General features: G+C 51.9%; 1 non-coding gene across 1 annotated transcript; it reads right to left on the bottom strand.

The window, feature by feature from the left end:
- Positions 1 to 15,313: 15,313 nt before the first annotated feature.
- LOC119957263 lies at positions 15,314 to 15,420 on the bottom strand. The gene has a single exon (XR_005458776.1). It is a non-coding gene; the product is annotated as a U6 spliceosomal RNA (small nuclear RNA).
- Between the last annotated feature and the right edge of the window lie 8,089 nt (positions 15,421 to 23,509).

Raw genomic sequence — 23,509 nt, 5'->3', positions numbered from 1 at the left:
CCTTGAGGTAAAGTCTGCTGGCGCTAAGTGACAGACGAGGGATTAGCTGATTGTCCCAGCAGAGCAGGGCGGGAGCGTCTCTGATCCATATGCCCGTCCCCTGCTTTGCTGCCTACAAAGGCTCCGGTGGGCGTTTTGTTTGGACAAGGAGCTGCCACCAGCTGCCTCCTGCCACCTGCCAGGCCGAGCTCGCAAAGCGACTCACAGCCCCGGGCCAACCTACAATTCAACACCAAATGCCCCCCCCCCATCCTCCCCACCCCCCCCCCCCCCCCCTCACAATCTCCCCCATCAGCCTCCCGAACAGACTATTCCCTCCGCGACACGTTGCTTCTCCTCCGATCACCGCCGGCGCCCCCCTCCCCCCCCAGTGTTGCCCACCTTCCCTTGGCACCTGGCACTGCAAGCACAGCAGATACGACGCCTGCCTGTTTAACCTCCTCCCTTCCCACCAACCAAGGCCCCAGGCCCAACTACCAGGCGGAACGGCGAAGTCACTTGAATTTTCAATCCAGCATCCTGGTCGTCACTGCTCACCTTGCAGTCTCCTCGGTGGGGGGGGGGGCAGTCTCCTCGGTGGGGGGGGCAAGTCTCCTCGGTGGGGGGGGCAGTCTCCTCGGTGGGGGGGGCAGTCTCCTCGGTGGGGGGGGCAGTCTCCTCGGTGGGGGGGGGCAGTCTCCTCGGTGGGGGGGGGGGCAGTCTCCTCGGTGGGGGGGGCAGTCTCCTCGGGGGGGGGGCAGTCTCCTCGGTGAGGGGGGGCAGTCTCCTCGGTGGGGGGGGGCAGTCTCCCTCGGTGGGGGGGAGGGCAAGTTTCCTCGGTGGGGGGAGGGCAGTCTCCTCGTGGGGGGGGCAGTCCCCTCGGGTGGGGGGGGCAGTCTCCTCGGTGGGGGGGGGCAGTCTCCTCGGGTGGGGGGGGGGCAGTCTCCTCGGTGGGGGGGAGGGCAGTCTCCTCGGTGAGGGGGGGCAGTCTCCTCGGTGGGGGGGGGCAAGTCTCCTCGGTGGGGGGGGGCAGTCTCCTCGGTGGGGTGGGGGCCAGTCTCCTCGGTGGGGGGGGGCAGTCTCCTCGGTGGGGGGGGCAGTCTCCTCGGTGGGGGGGGGCAGTCTCCTCGGTGGGGGGGGGCAGTCTCCTCGGTGGGGGGGCAGTCCTCCTCGGTGGGGGGGGGGAAGTCTCCTCGGTGGGGGGGTCAGTCTCCTCGGTGGGGGGGGGAAATCTCCTCGGTGGGGTGGGGGGGGCAGTCTCCTCGGTGGGGGGGCGGCAGTCTCCTCGTGAGGGGGTGGGAGGGTGTGGAGAGGCAGTCTCCTCGGTGGGGGGGGCAATCTCCTCGGTGGGGGGGGCGGCAGTCTCCTCGGTGGGGGGGCGGCAGTCTCCTCGGTGAGGGGGTGGGAGGGTGGGAGGGGCAGTCTCCTCGGTGGGGGGGAAGTCTCCTCGGTGGGGGGGGGGGGGGGGGCAGTCTCCTCGGTGGGGGGGGAAGTCTCCTTGGTGGGGGGGGCAGTTTCCTCGGTGGGGGGGCAGTCTCCTCGGTGGGGGGGGAAGTCTCCTCGGTGGGGGGGGGCAGTCTCCTCGGTGGGGGGGGCAGTCTCCTCGGCGGGGGGGGGGGGGGCAGTCTCCTAGGTGGGGGGGGGGGGGGGGGGATCATAAGACCCAGACTGGTTTACGGAATTCCTCCATTCACTGTGCAGGTCTGACCCTAAGCGGCCTGCCATTTTAATTCTCTGCCCCGCTCCCAATCTGACCTGTTCCCCCCTCCTACACCTCGACAGCTCGCCCGCCTCGTTGGCTTCCCATTTGCGGCTCCAAACATAATCCGTTGGTTGGCACCAACATGAAACAAAGTATTTAGAGAAGAAAAGTGGGGCTGTGGGGTCAATCGCTGTGCTGTCCTTTTACTGTTTCAAAGAGTGCTGTTAGGGGCTGGTTTAGCACACTGGGCTAAATCGCTGGCTTTGAAAGCAGACCAAGGCAGGCCAGCAGCAGGGTTCAATTCCCGTACCAGCCTCCCCGAACAGGAGCCGGAATGTGGCGACTAGGGGCTTTTCACAGTAACTTCATTGAAGCCTACTCGTGACAATAAGCGATTTTCATTTCATTTTCAAATGTTTTAATGAAAAACACCATTGTTCTCTAAGCTTGTTTGAGTGGTACAACTGCATCCCAGTCAAAGACATCCCCCCCCCCCCCAACCCCCCCGCGTGGCGGAAGCCATTGGTCGGGGGCGGGATCTTCCAGCCCCGCCGTTGTCGGCAGTTTTTCCCGTTGCTCACACACTCCTCTGCCGGTGAGGCCGCAAGCAGGCGGTCGCCATCGGCAGGACCGGAACATCGCGCTGATGGGAAGGACTGGAAAATTTCAGCCAATGCCTTCATGCGAGGGCGAGGTTTCATGCCCGTGAACATTTTGGGCGCGCTCTGCCCAACAAAACGACGAACGGAGGGATTCCTCCAGTCCGGCGACGGCGCACCCACGCCCGCGGCTTTAATGACAGGCTGGCTGCGGGAAACGGAGAAAATGCACCGACACGTATGGTGCCGCCTAATGGCCGCGTCGTGCCTGAAAAGCAGCTCGCCGCGGCGCATCGTGGCTGATAAAAGCCGGGTAATCCGGCTCCCGGGATCTACCCGGCTTGCAATGCCTCGCAAGGTCCAACGCGATATCGGGGGGACGTTGCCGACCAGGAGATCACTTTTTGGCAAATCTGCATATCCTCACTCGAATGTGCAGGTTCCCGAGGTACCTGAGGATTTGGGATTTATCCTCTTCGCCTCGGAGACCCCGGGCGAGCGCCGTTCAGAGCTGGTCCCCACGAATGGGGACCGGATGGAACGGCGCTTGTGGGGGTCTCCCATGGGACTGGAGGCCCTCAGCTGCATGCCCCTTGGGCAGGGTGGTGGCCCTGGCAGTGCAAGCCCGGCACCCTGGCAGTTGGAATGGGCACTGCCAAGGTGCCATGTTCGCACTGCCAAGGTACCAAGCCGGCATTTTTTGTGCCCGTGCGATCGGGGCGTTGGCGTTCGGGCTGGGGGGAGGTCAGGGGTCGCTTCAGGTCTCTGGGTTGCAGAACTCCCCAGTGAATAAAACGGGGCTATGTGCAGCCTCGGCGTTCCCTGCTGAGGCCCCTTATGCAACGCAAGTTGCAGCGAGCGCCGGGAAACACCGAGCTAAACGTGCTCCCTATGACCCCATGTGGAGTTGTTGAGGGACCCCTTACCTTTAGAGCCGCCCCCTTTCAGTCCCTCCTTGACCTCCCCCAACCTTTCCTACCTCCAGCGAGGGCGTGATCCATATCGCAATGGGGTGCCAAACGTCAGGTGACTCATGCGTGGTTTTGCGTTCAGTGCGCACTCCATTTTGGGTCCCTCCCGCATTGCTGCGGCCTGTCTTGTTATGCTCTTGACGTAGCTTAAGCTGCTTCCTTGATGTGCACTCTGACAAAGGAAGGTTCAGACTTGGAGATAGCTTTAACACATTTATTAAACTGTTAACGATTTTCCTACTTGGATTCGACTCTCCTGTTAATCCTACTATAGCTACTCAGGCTGACGAACCAGTCTGCTACAATCCACGTGGTGGGTGTGATGTGGTCAATCAACCCTGTGTACTCACTAAGTGTCTCCACTGGAAAGAGGAAGATCATGTGTGCTGTGTCCTTATATATGGGTTGGTGTAATGCCCTCCTGTGGTAGTGTCACCTCTGTGTGTGTCTTGAATGTCCATTGGTCATGTCCTATCTTGCTGGCCTATTGGTTGAATGTCTGTGTGTCATGTCTCTGGTGCTCCCTCTAGTGTCTAGCCAGTCTACGTGTGTTTACATTAACCCCTTGTGTATTTACAGTGATGCATATCACCAGAGTGGGACTGGCGCTGGGCGCACGCTGTGGCCGAATTGCGCTCATTGCTTCTAATGTAGCAGTGATAATAAATTATTCTGAATGTTCTACTCAAAGTTTTTTGTATCACGCAATCAATAGTAAAAAAAAAAATCTTAATTTTCATTAATTTATTGCTGAAGAAAGAGACATGTTGTCAAAGCTTTGCATCTTGCACTTATCAGGCCATTCGCAGGAATGCCAACTGTGAAAGGGAACAACAATTTATACTTCATGAGAAGAATGAAATGAAATGAAATGAAAATCGCTTATTGTCACGAGTAGGCTTCAATGAAGTTACTGTGAAAAGCCCCTAGTCGCCACATTCCGGCGCCTGTCCGGGGAGGCTGGTACGGGAATCGAACCGTGCTGCTGGCCTGTTTGGAGAGTGCGAATTGGTTGGTAAGTGGTCTCTGACTGGTGCAGGTGTTGCCATGGAGAATACACCAGTTAACTGATGACTGACAGTGGAACTGCCAAGCTTTGTTCAAATTCAAATCAAGTAAGCTGACCGTGAATGGTTAAAGTGTTGCCCTGGGTAATGAGCACGCGTGGCACTTACTTTTTTCTTTAGTTGAAACAGGCACAATGTGTGTTTCTGTTGCTCAAATCTTTGAGATACGTTCAGGGTAATCTGAGATACATCGGGCAGTTTTCAGGGCCGAAAGCGACGGCCTTTGGCCTGTTCATGAATTTGAGCGATATACAGTGAGCAATGATCTGATCGGGGTGGTCATTATCCAACAGGAAGATTTTGGTGACACCCTGTTTCAGCAGCAAGCTGGGAAGGGTAGCAAATGGCTCGTGCCCTAATTATGAGATTGCCAATAAGGCCAGTTTTATAGCGTGTGGAACTGTAAGAATCCCAAGGCACGTAGGGACCAGTGAAGGTCAGCTTGTGTTAGATTTTTTTTTTTTTAATTTAGATTACCCAATTATTTTTTCCAATTAAGGGGCAATTTAGCATGGCCAATCCGCCTACTCTGCACACCTTTGGGTTGTGGGGGCGAAACCCACGCAGACACGGGGAGAATGTGCAAACTCCACACGGACAGTGACCCAGAGCCGGGATCGAACCTGGGACCTCAGTGCCGTGAGGCGGTTGTGCTAACCACTAGGCCACCGTGCTGCCCTAGCTTGTGTTAGATGGCGATGGAGAACCCACTAGCAGACTTCTCAATTAGTACGTCGAGGAAAGGGAGCTCATTTGACTGCTCCACTTCAAAGCACAGGTTGGAATCCATTAAGGTGTGTCAGGAAATCCTCACATCAGCTGTGGATTCAAATCTCATCCACATATCGGGAATATGCACCAGGTAGGAGGATAGGTGTCTTTCATCAGAGACACGATGGGTGGAGCCAACTGTTTCCCGCTGCCACCATGCTGCAGAAACGTGAGTGGTATTTTCCATCAACAGGATGCTGCCAACCACCCCAAAGGGTAACGTGGTTTATAAATTTCAGCGCCAGTGCGAAACCAGTGTGGGGAACTCAGACGCGCTGTGGGTCCAATTCTCTGCGTCTCGATTTCCTCAGGGTCTTCCTTCATTACGGAAAGTGGGTTTCGCATGCCGCTTCCCTCCTCCTCGACATGTGAGAACACCACCCACTAGGTACGCAGTACATACTCGTGAGACTTGACCAACATTGTCTACCTCATACGCTGCAGGAAAGGAGGTTCCCAAGGCGTGGTACATTGGCGAGACCATGCAGACGCTGCAACGATGGATGAACGGACATCGCGCGACAATCGCCAGGCAGAAATGTTCCCTTCCAGTCGGGAAACACTTCAGCAGTCAAAGGGCATTCATCCCCCTGATCTTCGGGTACGCGTTCTCCAAGGCGGCCTTCAGCACGCGCAATAACGCAGAATCAGCGAGCAGGGATTAATCCTCGCCTTAATATTCCGCACGCATGAGTACAGCCTCAACAGGGACCTTGGATTCATGTCGCATGTCTCATTACATTCACCACCTGAACTGGGTTTGCAAAATCTGACCAAATGTTCTGGCTTGAGACAATTCACACCTCTTTCACCTGTGATTATCCCTCTCGCCAGTCGCAGCATCTGGACCTGTAAAGACTTAATTATCTGCAAACACTCGCATTAAAAGTATCGTCTGGCATCATTGACTTTGTCTACATATGTGTTTCACGGTACCTTCATTGAAGCCTACTTGTGACAATAAGCAATTTTCATTTAATTTAATTTAGGGGCTGTTTAGCACAGGGTTAAATCACTGGCTTTGAAAGCAGACCAAGGCAGGCCTGCAGCATGGTTCGAGCCCTGTAACAGCCTCCCCGAACAGGCGCCGGAATGTGGCGACTAGGGGCTTTTCGCAATAACTTTATTTGAAGCCTACTTGTGACAATAAGTGATTTTTTATTTAATCTTTTCATTTCATTGCCTCTGCTGTATGGTGTCTTCGCCGGGGTGTGGCTTGGGTGTCTACCTTTATCCCCCTCCCTTTGCACCTTTCCAGAACTTCTCTGTGAGGCCTCGGGAGGGGGATTAGATGATGACAGGTGGACAGGACACCGGGGCCCGCCCCCAGCTGCCCATCTCTGCTGGTGTTGCTCACACGTAACCTGTTGGTATATAAGGTAACGGCAGGAACTCTGGGTTCCCGAAAGCCTGGCTCGATCTGGACAACCCCAAAACAAATTGATGCATGTCATTGGGGCAGCACGGTAGCATTGTGGATAGCACAATTGCTTCACAGCTCCAGGGTCCCAGGTTCGATTCCCGGCTTGGGTCACTGTCTGTGCGGAGTCTGCACCTTCTCCCCGTGTCTGCGTGGGTTTCCTCCGAGTGCTCCGGTTTCCTCCCACAGTCCAAAGATGTGCAGGTTCGGTGGATTGGCCGTGATAAATTGCCCTTAGTGTCCAAAATTGCCCTTAGTGTTGGGTGGGGTTACTGGGTTATGGGGATAGGGGGGAGGTGTTGACTTTGGGTAGGGTGCTCTTTCCAAGAGCCGGTGCAGACTCGATGGGCCGAGTGGCCTCCTTCTGCACTGTAAATTCTATGAATTGATGATCTCCTGATGCGTGATTGACAGGGCAGGTCCAGACATGTCCTGGCAGTTTGCCTGTGTGTTGTGCATTTGACTTTGTTCAAGTCTAAATTCCCATCAGCCTACCTGAGGCTGACTACAGCTTGATTTAAAATGTCGAATTCTTTCATTTAATTTTATCGGGCCTAAAATCCAAACCACTCTAGATTACTAGTCCCTCCTGTTGATCCAGTGAATGTCAGCAAACCGGATATCACAACCCCAACCAAGTCTGGGAGGGTGAGTATCAGAATCTTGGGCTAACGACCCTATCCCTAATGCACAAGTGTTGACTTGAGTGCTCTTGCAGACAGCAGGTATCAATCACCCAGGGCCTCTTGTGGGCAGTTCTGGGCCTGTGTGTCTTTAAATCAAGCTGTAGTCAGCCTTTTCCAGTACCACATTAGGTATGTCGATCCTATGACCCAGAGAGTGGCGGATCATATCAAGCAACATCGTCCCTTTGGCTGTTTGTGGCAGTCAAGGTACTGACTTTACCCAAGCTGCCCTGCTTGCAAAATTCAAAACACAGTGCTCACCATTCAACGTGACTCCGTGATTTAGCATTTGCTAAACCCTGCTAAGAATTACGCTGGCAACCCGCTTAGGATTATCAGTCAGGCTCGCACTTAAGCGTGCGAACTGCGACATGTATTAGAACACGGGGCCCTGTTCTTTGCAGACAGAAAGACCAAGTGCACACATTGCGCCTGTTTCAACTGAACAAAATAGGCCGAAGCCATGCTTGGGTTCATTTCCCGGGGCAATGCCTTGACCAATCAGAGTCAACCTGCCTGGTTTGAATATCAACAAAGTTTGGCAGCTAACTGTCAGTCATCCGTTATCTGGCCTATTCTGCATGGCAACACCCTGACCAATCAGCACCCACTTGCCAATCAATCAGCACTCCCTTCCCATGAAGTGTAAATTGTGGTTCCCACTACACGTGGTAAAATGTCCTGAAAAGCTTTGACATTTCTTTGCTTCACTGATATCGTTTCATTAATTTATTAATTTTATGCCTGTTAAGTTAAAGTTTGTTTCAAAGATGACTTTGCTGACAAAACGAATTGAAAAATTAAATTCAGCGATAATTCAGTGTGAGGTCAATTTTATTTTCAATTTTTTTAATATGTTGATAGATAAATTCAATACCTGTATTTAATTCAAGATGTATGCAAATTATGCATTCTGCCACAGGCTCTTTGCAATTTGTTTTGCAAATTTGGTTTGGAAATATCACATTTTCATCTTGCCTCTCCTCTATAGTGTATCTTTTGATGTATTTTTTTTAAAGATATCGCTTCAGGCAAAAGGTTTGTCCAGCCCTTAGCATCGAAGAAGAGAAGCAGACATATGTGATGGCGTTGTGGTATTGTCACTAGCTCAGAGACCCAGGATAATGCTCTGCCACATTAATGAAATTTGAATTCAGAAGAAAAATAAATCTGGAATTAAGTCTAGCAATGACATTGAAAAACCCACCCAGTTCACTTAGATCCTTCAGGGAAGGAAATCTGCCATCCTTACCCGATCTGGCCTACATGTGACTCCAGATCCACACAGTGATGAGGTTGACTCTTGATTGCCCCCTACTGAAATGGCCTAGCAAGCCACTCCATTCAAGGGCGATTAGGGATGGCCAACAAATGCTGCCCACGTCCTAATAAATAAGTAAAACAATTTTGCAGGACTATTTCATGTCCCCTTAGTTGGATTAAAAAGTTGCAGATTTTGCCATTTTCATTTTGAGTTGATAAGCAAGCAAAACAGCCCATCTAAGCCCCCCCCCCCCATTTGCCTACATTTGGCACGTATCCCTTTAAACCTTTCCTATCCATGGCCGGGATTCTCCCCTACCCGGCGGTACGGGGTGTCCCAGCGTGGCGGAATGGCACCAACAACTCCAGCGTCGGGCCTCCCCACCTTTAGGGGCTAGGCCCGCGCCGGAGTGGTTTCCACCACTCCGACTGGCGGCAAAACCGGCGCCAACGGCCTTTGGCGGCCGCCGCCCAGCATCGGGGCTGGCCGAAAGGCCTTTCCCGGTCTGCGCATGCGCCGGTGCATCAGTGGCTGCTGACGTCACCACCGGCGCATGCGCGGTAGGGGGGATCTCTTCCACCTCCACCATGGTGGAGGCCGTGGCGGCGGCGGAAGAAAAAGAGTGCCCCCACGGCACAGGCCCGCCCGCCAATTGGTGGGCCCCGATCGCGGGCCAGGCCACCATGGGGGCAACCCCCGAGGTCCGATCGCCCCGCGCCCCCCCCCCCCCCAGGACCCCGGGGGCCCGCTCGCGTCGCCAATCCCGCCGTCACCAGAGGTGCTCCAATTCCCGCCGGCAGGAGAGGCCTGTCAGCGGCGGGACTTCGGTCCATCGCGGGCCGGAGAATCGCCGCGGGGGGCACGCCGATCGGCGGGGCGTGTTTCCCACTCCCGCTGATTCCCGGGTGGCGGTGAATTCCGGCCACGGCGGGGAGCGGGATTTACGCCGGCCCCGGGCGATTCCCCGACCCTGCGGGGGGGTCGGAGAATTCCGCCCCATGTATCTGTCCAAATGCCTTTTAAATGTTGTCAATGTCCCTCCCTCCGGTAGCTCATTCCACATGCGTCCCACCCTCTGTGTAAAATTCTTTCCCATCTTAACTTAAACCTACGCCCTCGAGTTCTGGATTCCCCAACCCTGGGAAAAAGACTGAGTGCATTGACCCTATCCATGCCTCTCATGATCCTATTCACCTCTAAGATCACCCCTCAGTCTCCTATGCTCCAAAGAGCCTGTCCAATCTCTCCCGATCACTCAGTCCCTTGGGCCCTGGCAACACCCTTGTAATATTCCAAATATGTTTTTCCGAAGCATGAGTGATCATTGCTAATTCACTACGGACACTAAGGGATTGTGGGAGGGTCACATCAGCACAGTGGCTTGGTCTGAGGACCGGACTATTCAATTGTCTTTTTTTTTCTTGGGTCCTGCCTCTCCTGGAACTGAGTTGTTCTTTTGGAGGGCCAGCAGAGGACACAATGGGCCGAATCGCCTCCTACTATACTGTCACCATGTTTTATACCACTGCGGGTTGGCTGGAAGTGGGGTTTGAGCCCATGGATGGCACCGGGCCTTCAAACCAACCAAACGGAAAGGAATCCTTGATTAGTCCTGTAGAAGTATTACAAAGCAGACACGGGAGTACTCTTTGATCATCCTTTATTGACACGTGCACACGGACAGCAAACCAGTGGGGTACACTGCTTTACTCTACCTGAATCCAGTGAAGCAGAAACATTTATAGCTTGATTAACCGATAGAATTACAGTTGCAGTCTAATCCTCCATTTGCATGTCACACGCACCAATAATATCACAGTTAAATTTTCATTTTAGGCCAATGAAAGGACAGCAATTCTAGCCAATAGTAGACAGGGCAACTGACCAATGGAAGAGCAAGGTCTTTGCATCTCCCTCTTACGTAATCATCTCCCCTTTTCCCTTGGAGATTACGGTAGTTTACAGAAAAGTACATTCCTGAGAAGGCTACCTCCATCATCCTGTCTCCACATTATTGCGTCATTCACTAAGAAACAGGATATTATGAATTCCATTCTAACTTCTGTCCTTCGCTAAGGAGCAGGATATTATGGATTTCGTGCTAACTCATGTCCCTTGCTCAGGAACAGTATGCCGTGGATTCCACAGTCCCGTGAGACACAGCTTCTGAGTTTGGATAATCCCATTCCAAAAACGACATGGGTCCACAACACAGAGTTATCCCAGTGCGGAGCGACTTTGAAACGTTGCTTTGAGAGGTTTAGGGTCAGGGTTCAGGTGAATCATTTATGGGATGGGTTAATAATTTGGCTCTGCCCGCATTTATTGCCCGACCCTAATTGCCCTTGAACTGAATGGCTTGCCTGACCACCTCGGAGGGCATTTAAGAGTTACTGCGGATCTGGAGTCCACAAGTAGGCCAGACCGGGTAAGGACGGCAGATTCCCTTCCCCGAAGGACATTAGTGAACCAGATGGGTTTTTACCACAATCGATAATGGTCACCTTTAGACATTTAGTTCCAGATTTTTATTCAAATTCCACAATCTGACACGGTGAGTATCGAACCTGGGACCCCACGGCATCACCCGGGGTCTCTAGATTAGTGTTTTTCAAACATTTTTTCCCGCAGTCATTTTTACCAACTGGTTGACCTTTGTGACCCTCTCCAGCCGACCTACCCAACGGATCATTTTCACCGACCTTTAATGAGGCAGGTCCCCATGATCTCACTTGCTTTGTCATTCAATTTGACATTCCTGCTAAGGGCTTCGGCTGATGATTTAAGTTCCCACTGCATCCTTTGAAAAAAATAGAGGTTGTCCTTGAACTATCCAATGCCTTTGATGTTTTGTGGGTTTTAAACTTTCATTTTCCAGTACTTTGCTGCGTATAGAATCCCTACCGAATCATAGGGCCGGATTCTCTGATCCTGAGGCTAAGTGTTGACGCTGTTGGGAACGCCGTCGCGTTTCCCGATGGCGTCAACACGGCCCCAGGATCAGCAATTCTGGCCCCTCCAGAGACGTTCACGCCGCTCCAGCTGCTGATCCGGCCGTGGAATGGGTGCCGGGGGCTGCGCGCATGCGCAGTGGGTCCCGTGCGAACCCGCGCATGCGCAGCCTCACCGGCACGATTTCCGGGCATGCGCGGTGTCTCCCTTGTCCGCGCCGGCCCCGAACCCAACATGGCGCAGGAGTACAGGCGCCAACGCGGAAGAAAGGAGGCCGGGAGACAGAGAAGCCGGCCCGCCGATCGGTGGGTCCCAATCGTGGGCCAGGCCACATCGGAGGCCCCCCCACTGGGGTCAGACCACCCCTCCCCCCCCACAGGTCGCCACCCGGCCCTTCAATGCAGAGCTCCCGCCGGCTGAGAGCAGGTGTGAACACCGCCGGCGGGACTCAGCGTTTCCACGATGGCCGCTCAGCCCATCCTGGCCCGAGAATTGGCGGGCCGGGTGTGTAGAGCGGCCTGCGACCGGTACCGTGCCAACTACACTGGCACCAATGCCAGCGTCGGGGCGGCGTGATTCGCGCAGGTCGGTGGATTCTCCGGCCAGGCCCCGGGCTGAGAGAATCCCTACAGTGCAGAAGGAGTAAATTTGGACGATCAAGTCTGCACCAGCCATTGGAAAGAGCACCCTACTTAAGCCCACGCCTCTACCCTATCTCCGTAACCCAGTAACCCCACCCAACCTTTTGGTCACTAAGGGGCAATTTAGCATGGCCAATCCATTTAACCCGCACATCTTTGGACTGTGGGAGGAAACCGGAGCACCCGCAGGAAACCCACGCAGACACGGGGAGAACGTGCAGACTCCACACAGGCAGTGACCCACGGTTGGAATTGAACCCGGTTCCCTGAAGTGATAACCACTGTGCCACCATGCTGCCCACATGGGCTTTGCAGGCTGATTTACCCTGGGCACGATTAACAAAGCCATACCCCAAGAAATCATCTTCACACATATTGTTCCCGATTTCAGTTTTTTCTTTGTTTAAAATGATCCATCTTCAGTTCTTCACACTGCTGTCGCCTCGCTTATTCGCAGCTAGAAAATGGAGGAATCTCTCCTCCAATGATTTAGTGTCAAAAGCCCTGATGTACAGGGCGCGCGATGTCAGTATATGTGCCTGGAGTGTGTGACCTGCTCTCTGCTGCGGCTTCAGGACAGGAAGACTGCTTGTTCGCATTTAAAAGTGTGGTAGTATGACTAGAGGTACTACGGTACCTAGGAGTGAGAGCTGCTATTGGTGTAGAAGGCTTGCTGCCCATTGGCCCAAGTTTTGTCTTCTCATTGGTCAAGAGGAAGGTAGCTCCGCCTACGAGGCGGAGTATAAGAACCCGTGTTTCCCAGCAGCCATCGTTCTTTCTGTACTCCTGCTGCTGGGCACACTTCTTGCTGATTAAAGCCTTCGATTCGGACGACTCCTTCGTTTCTGTGTTCATTGATCGCGCATCAAAAAGTCAGTCTCGGCTGTTGGACACTTCTCCCGCCATCGGGAATGCAGCGACCGATCGCTCTGTGATCCTCCTCACACCTGCCCTGATCCACCGACGGATCATTATTCGCAGTTTGTAAAACAATGCTCTCGATTACCAATCCAGCGACGATGTCATAAAGCCATCATAAATGGAAAAATATCACAATGGATGCACCAGGAGAAAAACTAAATACAAGTCATAGAAAGGGTTTAGCTGAATTAAATATAGCTTGATAAAATGCTGATGGAGAAAATAACGGGACTTAAGGTCGACAAATTTCCAGGAAATTACGGTTTTCAAACAGGTAAGAACATTGAAGATGAATGATGTCGAATTTTCAAAAACTCTCTTGATTTAATAATAATAATCTTTATTAGTGTCACAAAGTAGGCTTACATTAACACTGCAATGAAGCTACTGTGAAAATCACCTCGTCGCCACATTCCGGCGCCTGTTCGAGTACGCAGAGGGAGAACTCAGAATGGCCAATTCGCCTAACAGGCACGTCTTTTCGGAGGACACCGGACCACCCGGAGGAAACCCACGCAGGGAGAACGTGCAGACTCCGCACAGACAGTGACCCAAGCCAGGATATAAACCCGGGTACCTGGTGCTGTGAAGCAACAGTGCTAACCACTGTGCCCCCCCCATGTTTTAGGAAGGGTGGATTAGAAAAGTGTCATTACGTTCTCTTGAGGCATGAAAAAAGGAGTCAGATATCGACAGAGCAGGCCAGGTTTTGGAGACGTTACTGCAAATCAAGAATAAAGTGTCTGAGCACTTGGATAGTACGTGTGGTCACCATCAGCTTTGATTTGAGAAGGGTAATAGGTCATGTCTAACTAACTGATTGTTGTCCAGATTGACTTGCAAAGGGTTATGCTGTGAGATCATAGAATTTACAGTGCAGAAGGAGGCCATTCGGCCCATCGAGTCTGCACCAGCTCCTGGAAAAAACACCCTACCCAAGATTAACACCTTCACCCTATCCCCATAACCCAGGCACCCCACCCAACACTAAGGGCAATTTTGGACACTAAGGGCAATTTATCATGTCCAATCGACCTAAACTTGCACATCTTTGGACTGTGGGAGGAAACCGGAGTACCCGGAGGAAACCCACCCACACACGGGGAGGATGTGCAGACTCCGCACAGACAGTGACCCAAGCCGGAATCAAACCTGGGACCCTGGAGCTGTGAAGCGATTGTGCTATCCACAATGCTACCGTGCTGCCCTAAGAGATGCAGAGGGATCTGGGTGTTCGAGTGCATGAATCACAAAAGGCGAGCATGCAAGTACAACAAGTAATTAGGAAAACTAATAGAATGTTATAATAAAGTCAGCGCCACAGTGGTTAGCACTGTTGCCTCACATCGGCAGGAACCCGGGTTCGATACTGACCTTGGGTGACTGTATGGAGTTTGCAAGTTCTTCTCCGTGGCTGCGTGGGTTTCCTGCGGGTGCTCCGGTTTCCTCCCACAGTCCAAAGATGTGCCGCTTTAGGTGGATTGGCCGTGCTAAATTGCCCCTTAGTCTCCAAAGGTTAGGTGGGGTTACTGGGATAGAGTTGATGTGTGGGCCTAGATAGGGAGCTCATTCAGAGGGACGGTGCAGACCCGATGGGCCGAATGGCCTTCTTCTACATTGTAGGGATTGCAGTGGATTCTACGAAAAGCAAATGACCGCGGAAGCTGGAATCTGAAACACGAACAGAAAATGCTGGACAATCGCAGCAGGTCTGACAGCGTCTGTGGGGAGAGAGGAGGGGGCTAACGTTGCGAGTCTGGATGACTCTTTGTCTTTGAGAATGTTACCATTTATTGTGAGGGGAATTGAATACAAAAGTAGAGAGGTTATGCTTCAGTTTTACAGAGCATTAGTGAGATCGCATCAGGAGTGCTGCGTACAGTATTGGTCACCTTATTTACAGAAAGATATTAACACGTCAGAAGCAGTTTAGAAATAGTTTACCAGACCAATACCAGGAATGGGCGAGGTGTCTTATGAGGAAAGTTTGGAGAGGTTAGACGTTGTGTGAAAGAACATAGAACATGGAACATAGAACATACAGAGCAGAAGGAGGCCATTCGGCCCATCGAGTCTGCACCGACCCACTTAAGCCCTCCACCTTATCCCCGTTACCCAATAACCCCATCTAACCATTTTGGACACTAAGGGCAATTTATCATGGCCAATCCACCTAACCTGCACATCTTTGGGCTGTGGGAGGAAACCAGAGCACCCGGAGGAAACCCACGCAGACACGGGGAGGATGTGCACACTCCCCACAGACAGTGACCCAAGCCGAGAATCGAACCTGGGACCCTGGCGCTGTGAAGCCACAGTGCTACCGTGCTGCGCCCCCCAAAAAATATGGAACGCTTCACGAATTTGCGTGTCATCCTTGCACAGGGGTCATGCTAATCTTCTCTGTATCGTTCCGATTTTAGTATACGTGCTGCCAAAGCGAGCAGGAGTAAGTGGCGATTTGATTGAAACCTTTAAGATGCTGAAGGGATGTTGACAGGGTGGATGTGGAGAGGATGTTTCCTCTTGTGGGAGAGTCTGGAACAAGGCCGGGGGGGGTCACTATTTAAAAATAAGGGGTCGCCCATTTAAAACGGAGAGAAGGCAACGTTTTCTCTCTCAGAGGGTCATGAGTCTCTGGAACCCCTTTATTGAAGAAGTGGTGGAAGCAGAGTCTTTGAATGTTTAAGTCAAAGGTGGACAGATTCTTGGGAAGCAAGGGTTGTCGGCGGGGGTGGGGAAGTGGTCGGCGGGATGCAGATTTGAGGTTACAATCAGATCAGCCATGATCTTATTAAATGGCCCCTTCCAGAGGCCCAAAGGCCTCCTCCTTCTCCTTGTTTGTGCGTTGGCATGTTTAAAAGAATTATGAACAGAATCAGGTGCAACCCGTGTAACATTGAAAATGTTTAACAAGCGAGTAACACATCTTTAACAATTACTTCACATCTTTAACAAAGTAAAACGTCCTTCACTTCAAAGCAGAAATTTAATACAGTTTTACCTCGACATTGGCTGATATTATGACGCGTGACGAAAAGAGGTGGGTTTTTAAAGGACAAGGGAGAGAGCCGGGAAGCGTTTGGGAGGGAATTTTGGAGCTTCAGGTCGAGGTGGCTGAAGGTAAGGCCTCCAGTGTTGGAGCCATAATACCGGGAGTCCAGAATTAGCTGAGTGCAAACACCTCGAGGGGGGACGTAGGTCTGGAGGAGGTTACAGAGGCGGGGAGGGGGTGGCGTCATGAGGGCGATTCACTTTTCAACTGAGGCCTTCAACTGAGGCTCCCGGCCACTCTCTCAGATGGGCGTCCGAGCAGGGAAGATCTGCCCCCCCCCCCCCCCCCACCTTTCTGCACCCTCCCCCCCCCCCCCCCGCCCCCCCCGCCCCCACCACCACCACCACCACGCCCTGTCTGCTATTTATCACTCAATCTAAATGCGCTGGGTGATCTTTCGACAATTTGTTCACAGCAAGCTCCCACACACAGCAATGAGATAATGGCGAGATCATCCATTTTCCAAAGATGTAGAGTGAGGCGTAAACATTGACCGGGGGAGAATTTCCCAACACTCTCATGCCCCATTCAGAACGTGGTCCCATCTGAAACCCGAATCTGGTTTGCTGCGATTCTATCATTTTGTGCAGTAATCTGTGGGGGAGTAGCTGACATCACAAATTAAATAAACTGAAGTTGGGCCATTTTCTGACGCAACTCAGAGGGAACACATTGGGAAACGGTGACCTCCTCTCGCAGCTTACCGGCAGCTGTTCTTGAATGGCCACCGGATCCATCCCAAATTGGATCTTCAGGAAACAATGGTTGCTCCCTGAGATCACTGTAAATGTGACGAGCTAAGCAGAGAGCCAGCTGGATATTCCAGTAAAGCAGAATGACTCAGCGACCAAATAAATAGCTCTCTCATTAAGACATTGGGTGCGCTGGAGAGTTTAACTGGATTGGGTCCAGCTCCAGATATTACGAGATTCCTACTAACTGCTTTGCTGGCTTATTGTGCCTTCTCGAAAGCTCTAATCTACTTGTTTTCTTATCACACCCTGCCAAGAATCCTGAATCTGGACTGGATAATATCCCTATTTCCGGCACTTCTCCTGTTACCAGTGTAGAATGAGCTGATGGTGGAGAAGGCCATTTCACCAACTTCCTTCATGAATCCTGAGCAACCCCACGCTCCCCTCATTGCCCCTTTGTTGTCCCCACTGTCATAATATACACTCAAGTATATGATGGTGCATAGACAGACACTGACTGACACACTGAACGACCAATCAACACACAGAACACAGCAGCCAATCACCAGACAGGACACGACCACTATAAAGCCAGAGGGCACTAGTTTACCCGCTCATTTGGGATGCAGCCTCTGAGACAGCCAGAGCCCGTGATCAGCAACACGAACATCTACCATGGGCCGGCAGGATAGTCTGGTCAGGCTAGCCTCAGGTCTCCAGTCAATTCAACATTGTGTCAACCCACAGTGCAAGCATGTTTAACAGCTCATAGTTCAATAAAATAGAGTTGTACTTCGACATGTGTTGGTAGCCTGTCTCTCTCATTGCTCTGGTAAACGCAGTCCTCACAGACCCAACACATCACCCACCTCACCCTGAACGCCGGTCACTCTATGTGTGAACAGCTAGCTCCCAGAATCAGCTCTAGTCGGAAGCTAATTATTTGGTGGCACGGTAGCACAGTGGTTGCTTCACGGCGCCAGGATCCCAGGTTCGATTCCCGGCTTGGGTTGCTGCCTGTAGGAAGTTCTCCGTGTGTCAGCGTGGGTTTCCTCCGGGTGCTCCTGTTTCCTCCCACAGTTCCCGAAAGACGTGCTTGTTAGCACGAATTGGACGTTCTGAATTCTCCCTCTGTGTACCCGAAGAGGCGCCGGAGTGTGGCAACTAGGGGATTTTCACAGTAACTTCATTGCAGTGTTAATGTAAGCCTAAAAATTATTATTGTTATTTGATAGACCATCAGACGAGCTCAAGGGATAGCATCCGCTCCTCATTGGAACTTTGTGGTTGTTCAACTCCTGCTTGGGGCAATCTAGGCTGACATTCCCAGAGTATTACTGAGGGAATTGCTGCACTGTGAGATGAGAGGTTAAACCGACACCTGATCTCTCAGGCGATCTTATGGGAACTATCATGAAGGAAAGCGTGGGAGTTCTCTCCGGTATCCTGGCTAACATTTGATCCCTCAACCAACAGATATTTTGGAAAAAAATCAACATATCACTTTGTTAGTTGCGGGATCTTGCTGTGTGTAAATCGGATTCCACCTTCCCGTCATGACAACAGTACTTCATTGGCGTTAACGTGCTCTGGGACGTCGTTAAGGATGCAAAGGCCTTCTTTCGTGGTTTTCCATAAGATTGAAGCTGGGACAATGGCCGAAGTTTTCGGGCCGTTCCCGCCAGTGAGATTTTCCGGTCCTGCCGATGGAAGACACCGCCACCCCCAACCCCCACCAGCCCCATCACGGGTTCCCCTGCGGCAGAGCTCATGCGAACAATGGGGAAAGCCGTTGACAATGGCGGGATGCCTCAACCACCGGAAAACATGGGGAAGGGGGGAGGAGTGGAAAATTCGGCCCAATATCTAAAACCTTTTGGACTTTCGCTGTAAAAGGCAGAGATGAACCTTTCTTGCCATTAAGATCGTTTCCTTATTTAATTGGACACCGGCAGCGCTAGCTGGTCCAGCATTCTATGCCCATCCCTAAATGCCCTTGAGAGGATGGCGCCAGGCTGCCTTCTTGAACCGCTGCAGTCCTTTGCTCGGCCATTTCAGAGGACAATTGAGAATCACCCACGCCAGTGTGAGCCTGAAGCTGTAGGCCGGGTTGGGTAAGAACAACAGATTTGACGCCCTTTTACTGAGGTGTTTTTATTGAACAATTGATGATAGATAGTTTCATGGTCACCTTGACTGAGATTAGCTTTTGGTTCCAGATGTTTATTTTCCGCTAGCTGCCACGGTGGGATCTGAACCAGTATCCTCAAAGCCTTAGCTTGGGCCTCTGTATTGCTAGTCCAGTGACATTACCATGGTGCCATCATCGCCCCCCCCCGAGCTTTTTATGCATCAAACATGGCTACCACTCTGCATCAAACATGGTCGCCACTCTGCATCAAACATGGCTGTCACTTTGCATCAAACATAGCCGCCACACTCCATCAAACATGGCCACCACACTCCATCAAACATGGCCGACATTCTGCATCAAGCATGGCTGTCATACTGCATCAAACATGGCCGCCACTCTGCATCAAACATGGCCGCCACTCTGCATCAAACATGGCCACCACTCTGTATCAAACATGACCGCCACACTCCATCAAACATGGCCACCACACTCCATCAAACATGGCCGACACTCTGCATCAAGCATGGCTGCCATACTGCATCAAACATGGCCGCCACTCTGCATCAAACATGGCCGCCACTCTGCATCAAACATGGCCGCCACTCTGTATCAAACATGACCGCCACACTCCATCAAACATGGCCGCCACACTCCATCAAACATGGCCGACACTCTGCATCAAGCATGGCCGCCATACTGCATCAAACATGGCTGCCACTCTGCATCAAACATGGCCACCATACTGCATCAAACATGGCCGTCAACACATGACATGCCCATATTGTAACCTTTTATCAGATATGGTGCAATGACGGTAATGTCTGCTGTACAACTGCAGCACCTTGCAATGATGAATTCACCCGTACCAAATGATGAGTCAAATAATCAAATTAGCTGCGGTAATCTCCCAACAGGGACACTGGGCTAAATCGCTGGCTTTGAAAGCAGACCAAGGCAGGCCAGCAGCAGGGTTCAATTCCCGTACCAGCCTCCCCGAACAGGGGACTAGGGCGACTAGGGGCGACGAGGGGCTTTTCACAGTAACTTCATTTGAAGCCTACTTGTGACAATAAGCGATTTTCGCATTCAATATCCGACAATCTGTAACTTTGCATAAAACCACCGCCCACTCACTCATCAAAGCAGCCAAAGAACTGGGCCCAACCCGACCCTATTGTGAAATTAACCAAGTTTTATACCACTGGCTGGTCCTCAGCCAAGGAAAACGATTGAAATGCAAATATTAGGGGCAGTTTACTTATTAAAAACCGACTGTACCATGAGGTCAATACAGACAATTAGAGAGATTTTGCAAGGAGTTGAAGATGTCAATCATGTGGCAAGTTGTATTTGTATAGTGTTTAAGGACATTCGAAACACTTTACACTCAATGAAGAACGTCTTGAAGTGTGATGTGGAGATGCCGGCAGTGGACTGTGGTGAGCACAGTAAGAAGTCTTACAACAGCACAGGGCAGCACGGCAACACAGTGGTTAGCACAGTTGCTTCACAGCTCCAGGGTCCCAGGTTCGATTCCGGCTTGGGTCACTGTCTGTGCGGAGTCTGCACGTCCTCCCCGTGTGTGCGTGGGTTTCCTCCGGGTGCTCCGGTTTCCTCCCACAGTCCAAAGATGTGCTTGTTAGGTGGATTGGTCATGCCAAATTGCTCCTTCGTGTCCAAAAAAGGGGTGACTGGGTTACGGGGATAGAGTGATGGCGTGGGCTTGGATAGGGTGCTCTTTCCAAGTGCCGGTGCAGACTCGATGGGCCGAATGGCCTCCTTCTGCACTGTAACCTCTATGTTGTTTGTTTGGAATCACGAGCTTTCAGAGCGCAGCTCCTTCATCAGCTGGGTGAACCTGCTCCTCGGGCCTCCTTACTGCCTGTTTTTAACCTCATGATGTGCATTGGGCGCATATTTTGACATCCCCCCCTTTTTAAAAAACATTTGTTGGTTGCTTCGAGCATATAAGACATATTTACAGATATAACTATTTACAGCAAATGGTGAGTGAATGCATATGTACATGTAAGGTGTCTAGCGTGCAGATACAGAACAATATGTACAAAGGAAATATTTATAAGTCCAATCTCTGGGGCTGGCGTCGGATCCTTGTCGACCGCCTGAGAGGTGGAGGTGGGGACGACGGCGCCTTGACAGGCGGGATTACAGACAGATTGGTGGCCTTGTGGAGCGAGGTGTCCGGAAAAGGCGTAACGACAGCTGGGAACGTGAGATTTGGTGGTCGGCAGGCAAGTTTGCGTAGTGCCCTTCTGTTGCGCCTGACAATGGATCCATCAGCCGTGCGAACCACGAGAAACAAAATTGCTGTCCACAGCTTCATCTTTAGCTGTAGAAAAATAATTCAGCCTGTCGAACAACAACAGCTGGAGCTGACCAGCCTCCGCCAGGCAACTTGATGCGAACAGCGTCCTTCGGAGAGAGCACAGGCAAATCGGTAGCATGAGCGTGGTATGTCAGCTTTTGCCGGTTTCTGAGTTGCTGCATGTTTTGCAGCACCGGGAGGTGATCCGGTAAATGAATGGCCAGAACAGTCGTCCGCAGGTCACGATTCAGAAGGAGTTGTGCTGGAGACATACCGGTGGACAGAGGGGTTGCCCTGTACACCAGGAGCGCAAGGTTAAAGTCCGAAGCTGAGTCCGCAGACTCCACGTTGAGGATGGGTAGGCGTGTTGCTGAATTTGAGGAGGCTTTGTCATATGTGGTAATGATGCCCACACGATATGGGGACTCCAGGCAGTCATCCCCTGGATCCGTGGTGTTACCAGGTTCTGAATCCAGCAGCCCTTGCTGCACACTTCGAACTCGCTTGCGTTGGAACTGGGATCGCTGGCCCACGATCGGAGGTGCAGACCTGCACAAGGCTGCATAATGGCCAGGCTTCCCACAATTTAAGCATCGCCTGCCTCTTGCAGGGCATTGGCGCTTTAAGTGGGCGGTGCCGCAGTTCGGGCACGTCATGACGGTGACGTCGTAACGCGTCGCAGCACATGCGCAGTGCGGTCAGCTGCCGCTCGCACCTGCGCAGTGTGGTCTTCGGCCGCTTCGTTCTCCCGTCCGTGGTGCGCATGCGTGGGACCGCGGGAAAAGCGCGCAAAATGGCCGCCTTCATCGATGCTAAGGTGCCGCATTCGGGCGATGGCCTGGACACTCTCTGCCTCGTGGGAGGCACGTTGGTCCTGTTCTGCCGATTTCAGGCGGGAGTAGCGACTGTTCGCCCGTTTATGCACTTTACACGTCTCGATGGCTCCGGGCAGGGTCATGTTTTTAATTTTTTAGGAGCTGCTCCCGCAGGGCATCGGAGTGGACCCCAAACACGATCTGATCCCTGATGAGGGAATCAGCGGTGTCACCATAGTTGCAGGACTGCGCTAATATGCGGAGATGAGTTAGAAAGGATTGGAAAGGCTCATCCTTACCCTGAAGGCCTTTCTGGAAGACATAGCGTTCAAAGCTCTCGTTCGCTTGGACGTCACAGTGACTGTCGAATTTGGCTAACACGGTCTGGAACTTGGTCTTGTCCTCACCGTCGGCAAAAGTGAGCGAATTGAAGATTTGGATGGCCTGGTCCCGCGCAGTCGATAGGAGCAGCGCGATTTTTCTGGCATCGGACGCATCCTCGAGGCCCGAGGCCTCAATGTAGAGACGGAACCTCTGCTTGAAGACCCGCCTGTTGGCGCTGAGATTTCCAGAGATCCGGAGCTGAGGAGGTGCTTGGATCTTCTCCATGCCGCTGGAAGGCACTTGCTGGTCGTCACGGAATTATTCAAGGTAAATTACTGAGGTGAAGTAGACTCCTGGTATCATGTCGTGTTATTCACCTGGGGTAACAAGGACTGCAACTGGATGCAGTTAGACAATAAAGCAGACACCAAACTTAGATGTTGGTTCAATACGATTTATTGAACTTCTGTAACAATGCACACAGCTTGCTGTGGGTTGACACTCTACTACTCTAAGTAAACTAACTCTAACTAACTAGACCAGACTAGCTCTGATCCACGTGTAGAAGATGCTGATATATACACCCTGACTGTCACTACAGTTGTCACCAGTGGAAAGAGACAGAGTGCTGATGCCTCGTGTGTTTTATAGTTGGAAGCCCCCCCCTCTGGTGTTCTGTCTGGTGATTGGTTGTGTTCTTTCCTGTATGTTGATTGGCTAACATGGGTGTCTGTCACTGCCTGTTTTTACCTCATGATGTGCATATTATGACAGCAAGGAGTAGATGATGAAGTGTTTCCCGCCATTAGGGTTCAAGATTCTCGTAGCGTTGGCTTCAGTGGGCGAATAGTTGATTTCGAGGTTCCAGTCGAACTGACTTGAGCCGGTGAATAGTTGCTTTTGCGATTCTGTCGTTGGCGGAGAAGCTGCCCACTTCTCTTTTCAGCTGTAGATGTTTGCTGGCTGGGCTGACTTCCACAGTCAGAGAGACAGAGAGAGAGATGTTTGAGATATGTTTACAAAAATGGCTATTTGTGCGTGTGTGCTAGCTGTTATTTTGTCTGTTCATTTACCCACTGTTAAAAATAGGTCCGGCTGGGGTGGTGGAGAACTATATACAGGAAATTATGTTTTAAAAGTACAGATGAAATTATAAATTCAGGTGGTCCGGTGCCCTGATCTGTCGT

The sequence above is a fragment of the Scyliorhinus canicula genome, chromosome 25 (assembly GCF_902713615.1).
Source record: "Scyliorhinus canicula chromosome 25, sScyCan1.1, whole genome shotgun sequence".
NCBI classification, from domain to species: domain Eukaryota; kingdom Metazoa; phylum Chordata; class Chondrichthyes; order Carcharhiniformes; family Scyliorhinidae; genus Scyliorhinus; species Scyliorhinus canicula.
This window is presented reverse-complemented; position numbering and strand designations above follow the sequence as displayed.